Here is a 9,579-nt window from a genome sequence, read left to right as displayed (position 1 = left end):
GCTACTATTATACAACTCTATTCTTTTCCTCAATTTCTTCAAACTTCAGGCTCGGTATCTATTCCGGAATTATTACCGCCTTCATCATCACTTTCATCGATCATTACTAATTCTTCAGGATCTTCTTCTTCTTCCTCTCCCGATTCATCATCATCGGCAAGGATGACACCGGGGTCCATGGCATCAGCTTGAGGCTCATGATTCGGATTTAGTAGATTGCTAAGCCTATGAACTTCCTCATGTAGATATGTATTATGTTCTTCTAAATCTTCTACATAGAATTCTAGCTCATGAGTTCTAGCTCTAGCTACATTTTCCCTGTGCCAAGCTTCATTTCTTCCTTCCACCGTACGAACTAACATACTTTCGCAGTTCCTATGCGCGGTGGTGAGCTGCCTCAATTGACCCTGTAATTCTCCTATTTGTATAACATCCAAAGCCCTATCTCTAGTAGATTGTGCTAACTCCATAGAAACCCTCAGTATCTCTGCTTGGGGATCAGGCCTAGTACTACTACTGCTAGCACCATCATTTCTAGGGGCAAGTTGGTGACGAGGAACTCCTTTGGGTCCGGTGGACTTACGGGGCGTCATCTTGGCACGAGCCATACTGTAGGTAGCCAATTTAATCCAAGTAAGACCATTGATCAAAATCCAGAAAGTAGCTAAGATGGTTTACATTCCTCAAACCAGACTCACTACTTAACTCCAGACTAAGAGGTGAAGGAAGTAACGAGTGAATTATTCATGATGCATGCATCGTTCTTACGAACAAAAACATCAAAGTTTATAATGCACATAAACAACATCTATTTTTATATAGGGCATAGTATGATTACTACTCCACCACACAAAACCTTTTTAATCAAATAGAGAATGGTAAGAAAGAAATAAGATAAGTCAGAAGCAATTTGGACTAAATTACCAAGTTAAATTTAGTCATCCAAATCATTTTGAAGTTTTTGTAAAACAATACAACAAAACCTTGTAACGATCTCTCTGATACCAATCTGTGGCAGAACCTCCTAAGTTATAGGGCCCACATGCACCTGTCACTGTCCGGCGACCTTTGACATCTATGCATATGTTTCCATGAACTTAAAAAGACTGTCGGGTGTCCTCGGGGAACCCCGAATCATCCACGATTTCCGAGCAGGATCACGTTACAGAGTCATTGCAGTATTACAACATTTATTCAAATATCAAAACCAGAGTAAAAACAGCGGAAGTCTTATGATAACATAGTTTACAAACCAGTTGTTTCAAACCTTACAAACTAAGTTCAATAATTATTACAAACCATAGTAGTAGTGGAGTGGCATAATTAATATAGACATATCACACAAAATAAACATCCTGCCCAAGGATCACACATTTACTTCTCATCGTCAGAACAAATGATAGTCATGCAGCACGATCCAAAATAGATCTGCTCATGAGGCTCACCTGCAACAAGGGTCAACGAACCCTGAGTACGAAAGTACTCAACAAGACTTATCCGAAATATTAACTGATAAACTCAGTAATGCAGGCTAAGGGATTCAAGGTATAGCTTTAACAATGATCAAAGTTCTTTTGCGTAAAAGCTCTTTTAACAACATTCTTTATATAGAAAACTTCTCAAGAATTATATACAAAGCTGACACGATCCGCACTGAGATCATGAAACTTCATATCCAACACCTTCACAAGCCTTATTCAAGTTCTAGTTATTAATTCTACGATGATGAACAGTGAGTTGAGTCTCCATAACCGAGGAGCAACGACGATTCGAACCGATTATAAACCCAGCTGGGAATTCCAGACCACACGACATATGCAGGTCCCTGACCTCCATATACCAACCTACCCTCGGATCCTCTAAAACAAGAATGGGTCCGCGCCACCCGAGAACACAGTACTCCACCATTCCAGCCTATGGCCACGTGGGTACACGCTATTCCCGCCATCTCTCCACTCCTAGTGCGCGAGTAACCATTATCGTAATACAATTGCCAAGTTCAGGCTTACCGGAGTATGTGGTTAGTACTACAAATTCTCACCTCATACAATTCAACAACGGACGTGCCTTAATCGACACAGGCGGAAAGAACCCGCTCACAAGACCTCCATGTCTTGTGGCTCACACACACCGAGTCCGCCCGGTCTAGATTTATTACTCCACATTCCCATATCACATACTAACATAATTAACCAATGTTCCATTTAAAACTTGCAGGTGGCAGGTAGTCACCCGACTTTCATCGTTCTACGCATAGCTAAGCAAAACTAGGCATATACGAGTTTAAAACTAATAAAATGGTAAATATGGAATAACAAGGGTGGTAATGCACCAATTAGGCTTTTACTTAACTCTTAATCACTTAATGCAGTAACAGAAAACAAAAGCGAAATTAATTTGTAAAACACAAGGTAGGGTTGTATGCATCCGGGGCTTGCCTTCGTTGACGGAAAAGTCCGATTCCTACGACGTTACACAAGTATTCGATCCGACCTCAATAGACGGATTAACCTCTTCAACAGCTTGATTAACTACCATGTTTTCACCTTCGTTCACTACACGTAATAACAAGGCCATGTTTAACATGATGCGGAATACGAAATATGATGCTCGATGATGGATGCAAAATTAATAATTTGAATACAACTTTCCTTCACGGTACAGTTGCAAGTCAAACAAACTAAATCTTTTTCGTAACACATATATCAACCGCCAAGGATCATTAACAACAAATGACCCGAGGTCATCACTCAATCCAAAAGTCCAAACAAAAACCTAAATCATTAAAGGTTACTATTTGCTTTTATGAATTAATTATTTAATTCAAAATTATGAAATAAATCAACTTATTCCAATTGACCTCAAAATTTTAGTACATGTTCATTACATGTTAACTAAGTGGCAAAATAAATTTCATAATTTTTTGATAAATAAATAAGCCTAGAAAAATCATGGAAATCCATTTATTAATAAATTGAGCAATTTTTATCACATTTAAAAATTACTAAAAAACATTATTTCATATTTTTCTTAAATACTATACCTCACAGAGAAGTCACTCAAAAATTTTCATAATTTTTGGAGCTCTAAATAAATCTACACAAAAATAACAAAAACAGACACTATTCATTCAAATCTGAAAATAGAAAAATCCATTTGAACGCTGAGTCACTGACAACGGGTCCCACATGTCATCTTCAACCTCTGACGTTGACTATGGCAGCGACGGCTCTGACCAGCGATTTCTCGCCGATGGTGAGATCAACGGCGACGACCAACGTACCAAAATGACCACATCATCCCGGCGCATCGACTGAAGGCACTAGCTAGACGAATTACTACGAGTTACGAGCTTGGCGTCGGCCATGGCGGATGCGGTGGCACAGCAGTGCTACGCCAGCGAAACGAAGCCGAAAACGGGGAAACAGAGGGCATGGGAAGGTCCAATAGCTCACCACGAACACGTTCAAGCAAGAATTAAGGCCGGAGAAGCAACGGTGAAGCGGGGCGGCGTTCACAGCGATCACGGCGGTGCGAGCAATGGCGACGGCGGTGTTCCAGTGGCTGTGGTGGACAAAACGAGCAATTAACAAGATATTAAGCACCACGGCATCACGGAAAAGCTGAAACAATGCTTCCTGAGATCAGAAGCTCACCGTAGAGTACTAGCCACGACGGCGCTCGCTCGACAGGTACTCTGCCGGCCGCGAGGAAGAAGAGCGTGGTCAGTGAGTTCCCGGTGAAATCAGCCGACCACAGTTGGCTGGGTGGATGCGCAAGAGAAAGAAGGAACTGGAACGGCCTTTACCAAGACGACCATGGCGCTAGGGAGACGGTGCGGGCTCGCCGGAGCTATGGCGGTGGCGTCGGGAAAACAGAGCAAGAGAACGGGACCAACGGCGACGACCTGGGCTAAATAGAGCAGCTTAGAAGCGCAAGGAAGCTGCGCTGTGGCCTTCATCGCGCCAGCGCGACGCCAAAGACGGCCATGACCGCGCCTGGAAGCAAACCGAAGGTCGCCGCCGATGTAGCCTGAGCGGTGAGTACTATTCATCGAATTTACAAAATTGCCCTCCAGTTTGAAACTCAAATTACTCCCAAATTTTTGCAACAACTCAAAAATCTCCAAAAATAAAAGTTGTTCAAAATCAAAAGTTCTACAACTTTGCTTTTATAACCATCTCCTAATTCGGTCTAGATTTTGAAATGAACTTTTGAATTTGAATAGGGAAATTTACCGAATTACGCCTTTTTGATTTACTCAAAAATTTTCTAAACAACTTGAAAAACTCCAAAAACAAACTTTATATAACTTGCCAAGCTCTACACTTTTGCTTTTGGGCCCAACCCCAAAATATGCTTAGATTTTGAAATGGATTTTCAGGGTAGGGTTTAAATGTTGAAAAGCGGGGTTTTCTGGAAAAATTCAAAATCCAAACAAACATTGAACTTGAGTCAAACAATACAATGCAACACATACCACATAAATATAAACTTGTTTTAGCGTATGCATCTCAAAGTTTCACCAAATGCCAAATGCTTTGCAATGCATATGATGACATGTCAGATTTTAATATTTAAACACCCGAGGTGTTACAGTCACGTCCCATCCTGCCCCGGCGGGCGGCGCGGCATACCAGGGTGCCGAGCCATGACCCTATAGGGAGTAGATGGAGAAGTGACCATACGTCCGTCACTGTAGATGATGTGAGTTTCCTCCTGGATCGTAGTAGTTGTCGTATGCTTATGTTAGGATCTGCATTCGAGGGCTGATGGCGGCGCCTACAACACTATAAGACAAAAGTCGATGCCTACAACACTATTCGGGCTCTGCCATGCCTGGAAGGGCTTAAAGCGCCCGTCCCATCATATCCTGATGGTACTTTCCCTCATGTGTGCAGGGTCTAGTCCTCGGTACTGCAGTTGACTTGAGTGTCCTGTCTTACCCTGTGCTTGTCATCATAAAGGAGCTTGGTGCAGATGTTGGGCGAGGCGGAGCCAGCCCTGGGACGTCGGGCGACGCGGAGCCTACCCCAGGACATCGGGCGAGGCGGAGCCAGCCCTCGGATGTCGAGCGAGGCGGAGCCTGCCCTCGAACGTCGGGCGAGGCGGAGCCTGCCCCGAGACAACGAGTGAGGCGGAGCCAGCCCTCGAACGTCGGGTGTGGCGGAGCCAGCCCTCGGACGTCGGGCGAGGCGGAGTCCAACCCTCGGGGGTCGGGCGAGGCGGAGCCAGTCCCCGGTCGTCGGGCGAGGCGGAGTCTACCCTAGACGTCGAGCGAGGCAGAGCCAGCCCTCGGTCGTCGGGCGAGGCGGAGCCAGCCCTCAGACATCGGGCAAGGCAGAGCCAGCCCTCAGCCATCGGGTGAGGCGGAGTCTGCCCCCAGATGTCGGGCGAGGTGGAGTCGAGCCCTCGGGGGTCGGGCGAGGCGGAGCCAACCCTTTGGGGCCAGGCGAGGCGGAGCCAATCTCCGGTCATATGGGCAAGAACTATAGTTGCGTTCTTGTCTGTTCGGAAGCATCAACGTTTGATGATAATCAGCTCCCCCTCTTTGGGTACCCTAGTATTCGGTCCCCGACAGGTCTGCAGAGATTCTTTTTTCTCGAATACGCAAAAGATTTACGCATCTTTGTATTAAGGTCGAGAAATAGTGAATGTTACAACGACGTACCATGAACAGGGAACAATAGGGGGAAGTGTTATACAATCGGCTTTGCCCTCCCTAGCAGAAGATAATCATAGGCTATTACTGTAACACCCCTGGTGTTACGAGTTTATTTAGCACCGTGATTTAGGCCCAAGAAAAATTTCCGAAACGAGTTTTTCGGGTTTTTAATTTAAAACGTACTTGCTGCGACAAGTGAATCCCGTGTGACTTAGTTTCATGGACTCAAATCAACGCTCAAGATAAATTACGTAGTGCGTAGAAATATTCAGGAATGTCCGACGACGATTCTAGAGAACGTTTTGTTTAGTTAGATTAAGCATGAAAATCAACTTTTATAAATAAAATAAAATCCATTAATAAATAGAACGATACATATATATAAACTCACGGATTTATTTTGTTAAGCACGAACTGATAAGAAAGAAAGCGCAGCAGCTTCATTTATTTATTTTCGACGTCCACCATACTCGCCTGAAATCAAACATGCTCACTGTAGCTGGCACGTCTTGCACGCCGGACACAGCTGCACCGCAGGTAACACTGTAGCATCGCGAAAATCACTGTAGCGCGGTGGAAATCACTGTAGCACGGAGAAACACTGTATCGCGAAGAAAAACACTGCTTCCTGCAGAGAACCATGGCTTCCATGACCTCTGGCAGCTCTTGACTATCCTTAGTATGCACCTGCAAATTAAGTCATGTCTTCCTGCTATAGTGTACTAGCTCAAGCATCAAAGTCTCCCATGGATTAATTAGCTGTCCCCAAGGTCAAGTCTATGACGTGTTATTAAGAAAAGAATGTGATGCATGAGCAGCACGCCACACACATAAGCAAGTGGTGTGGGAGCTGGGGACTATCGATGCAAGCAGTTAGTTGTTCAGCCTAGCTAGCTTCTCTCACTATCCGACGACGACTACTGTCAGGCAGTCACCATCTGCTGTAATAAGCCCGGTAAAAACACGGTAGCTATAGCAGCGTGGAAACACTGTTCATCCGAAGCATCCCGTCATTCGCAGCAACGTTTTATTACCTTTAAGCAAGCTAGTTAGCCACTAACCTTACGACGTGTCGCTGTCGCGCCTTCGCGTCGCCTGACTTTAAAAGGTTACGCCGAGCTGTTCCGATCCACTGCTCACTTGCTTCTCTCAAATCAAGTTTCTCTGTTCTTGTCTGTGAAAGTTGCGTCTATTGATTTCTCCTGAGCTGCAATAATCAGCTGAGGTAGCTAATCTGCAATTGATCTTCTCATTCTCTAATGTTTCCTTGACCTGTGGTCTCCTTCCCCATTAATTCCTTGACCTTCATGAATAAATCAGCACCTCACCACCAAGCACGTTTAGCCCAAAGCACACTCTAGTCCTGATGTGCTCGTCAAGTCCAAAGACCACTCAAAGTCTATCATTTGAATTAATGCACTCATGACCAAAGACCCACTCCAAGTTCATCACGTGAAATCCAATTCACATGGCTAGCTAGCCAGATGCCAGCTCCACCTCTAGCCCCGCATCTCCTGCCTATAAAGGGCACGCCAAGCCTACCGAGCCATCCCACTCCACCGCTAACCATCTTACTCTCTAAATCGAGTTTCTCTGTTCTTGCCTGGGAAGGCTACGCTCTGTTGATCTCCTTCCTCAAGCTGCAATAGACCAAGGTAGATAGTCCCCATACATCCCCTACCTCCCTTCCACCTCCACATGCCCTTAGATTTAGAAGTCATGGCCAGAATCGCCATCAGACGAAAGTCCAGCAGCTGTCCATGGTGGACGAGCTGAGGAGCACAAACGCCCGGTGCTCTCTGTGTCTCTCTCGAAGAATCCTTGCCGTATACCCACTCAGCTCTTTGTTTAAGTCCACAGCAGCAGCTTGTCCTATGCCATGTGCTAGTAGCAAAGCCGAGAACCAACTCAGCTCCTATACACATAAAGTCAGAGTCATGAGCCATTAATCCACTCCACCAATTTCTTTATTCCTTTTCCCTTTCTAATGACCAGCGGCAGCTCGTGGCCACTAATCACGTTTCATTTTCTCTCCTCGTGATTAATTAGCGGCCACCTTGCACAATTAATGTCTCCACTATGCTAACTCCGATTCCATCACTTCTTCCTAAATTCATCTAAAATCAAACCCCACCTATCCATAAAGTTTCATAATTTTTGGAACACGATTGAATTTATGTGAATATTTATTTGTGTCTGTTTGCCGAGTACCGCGAGTTCGACGCCGACGGAGGGACGTTGATGGATCGTGGAGTCATCGGGAGTTGCTGGAGAAATGGTACTTTTGGAAGCGTGGTTGGATTTCTAAGAATTTTGGCTGTCGTTGATTATTTACAACTATGCATTTGCATCAATACATATCATAATAGGAACGACGGTGGATCAATGGTATCAACTGGAGTAGCTGAAAGATGATGCTATGGTGATCATATCACAAAGATGGAATGCTAACTTTTGGTTATATTTTACCAAGGCAAGCCCAGGTGCATAACCTCTACTTTTCTGTAATTTAAATTATATTTGTGCATTAAGTTTTAAGGAGTTGAATGAAACCCACTTGCATATATATCTTTATCCTATGAGTCTTACTAGTATGACAGGATCGTGTAAAATGCTATGCTACAGGACTCTGGTAGAAGTCGAGTGATTGCCTGTCACTCGCGAGAGATAGAAAATATATTATTGGATTACTATCACTTGGAAAATATCAAAATGGTGGAAAGGAAAATGGTGACCGGGCAGGGATATAGTTTGGGTATTGGTGAGTGTAAGGAGTTATGTCGCCGTGGACATGGGGCATAGCTTGGTTACACTATTTTTTCCCTGTCTGGTCGGTTAAGGACCGATCGTTGCATATGACTCTAGGCAGGTCACAGACTTATTATCCCGAGCACATACTTGTGTATGGGCACTTGAAAGACTTGTTGCTCTCTTGTCGCGGATCCGGCTCTTTCCGGACCGACTGTTAGGGTTTGTTTTGGTGGAGGAGGTCCTTGCACCGCACTGAGTTTGGGACTCAGGGGCGGGGGCTTGGAGTCCCAGTTTGGACGGGGACCTGGACACCCGGGACAGGAGAGTGATGGGTTGGTCCTGCTTGTGCCTAGGGTACAAGCGGGGCGTGTGTTTTCGGGGTACCCAGCTGGGCTATCCGGTACGGCTTATATGCGGTTTAGCATCGTAGTAAGAACTGAAGATGAAAGATGAAAGATGGAAAAGGAAATCTGATTGCTTACCACCTGCTTGAAAGTAGCACAGGTGCTTACATAGAATGGTTAGTTAATGAACCAATGCGGCTATTAATAAAAATCGAATATAAGGACGCACGCTTAGTAATGCTTCCTGTAAATGTAACCCACAAGCCAGATAGCCTTACATATCCTTGGAGTTTTTTCTTTCCTCCTGTCAGGTAAGTCTTGCTGAGTACAATTGAGTACTCAGGGTTTTATTCCCCCTGTTGCAGGTGACAGGTTGATGCTAGAGCTGACCCTTGTGTGTGGATTCCTCCTGGTGGGCTCAGCGAGGATTCCTTTACGTCGCGATCGTAGTTTTTATTTATAACTCTCACCAAATGTTTTTATAAATGAAAGTTTTATAATCTGTTTATATATCAATACTTCATCATATCATTAATAGATGTTTATTTCTGCTATAATTTTGATCACATGTTTAAATTTCGCTGTACATTAAATTATTTATAACTCTGATAATATGATTACATTCTGCTGTTATACAATAACTATTATACTCTAATGTTGTACTAAAAGGGATGTATGAAATGGTTAAGAATGATGTAAGCTTTGTTCTCTCATTTGTGATTCTGATGGCAAAAATGTGGATTTTCGGGTTCTCCCCTGGGGTGTGCCCGACGGAATCGAGTAATCTAGTGTTCTCCCTTGAGTGCTTAGTGTCTAATG

General features: G+C 44.3%; 1 long non-coding RNA gene across 1 annotated transcript; it reads left to right on the top strand.

Annotated features, from left to right (window-relative positions):
• Window positions 1-7,436: 7,436 nt before the first annotated feature.
• Window positions 7,437-9,233, top strand: LOC136471729 (uncharacterized). The gene is made up of 3 exons (XR_010762099.1): window positions 7,437-7,943; window positions 8,035-8,148; window positions 9,126-9,233. It is a non-coding gene; the product is annotated as an uncharacterized lncRNA (long non-coding RNA).
• Window positions 9,234-9,579: the final 346 nt, after the last annotated feature.

Source organism: Miscanthus floridulus, chromosome 8 (genome assembly GCF_019320115.1).
Source record: "Miscanthus floridulus cultivar M001 chromosome 8, ASM1932011v1, whole genome shotgun sequence".
Lineage (NCBI taxonomy): Eukaryota > Viridiplantae > Streptophyta > Magnoliopsida > Poales > Poaceae > Miscanthus > Miscanthus floridulus.
This window is presented reverse-complemented; position numbering and strand designations above follow the sequence as displayed.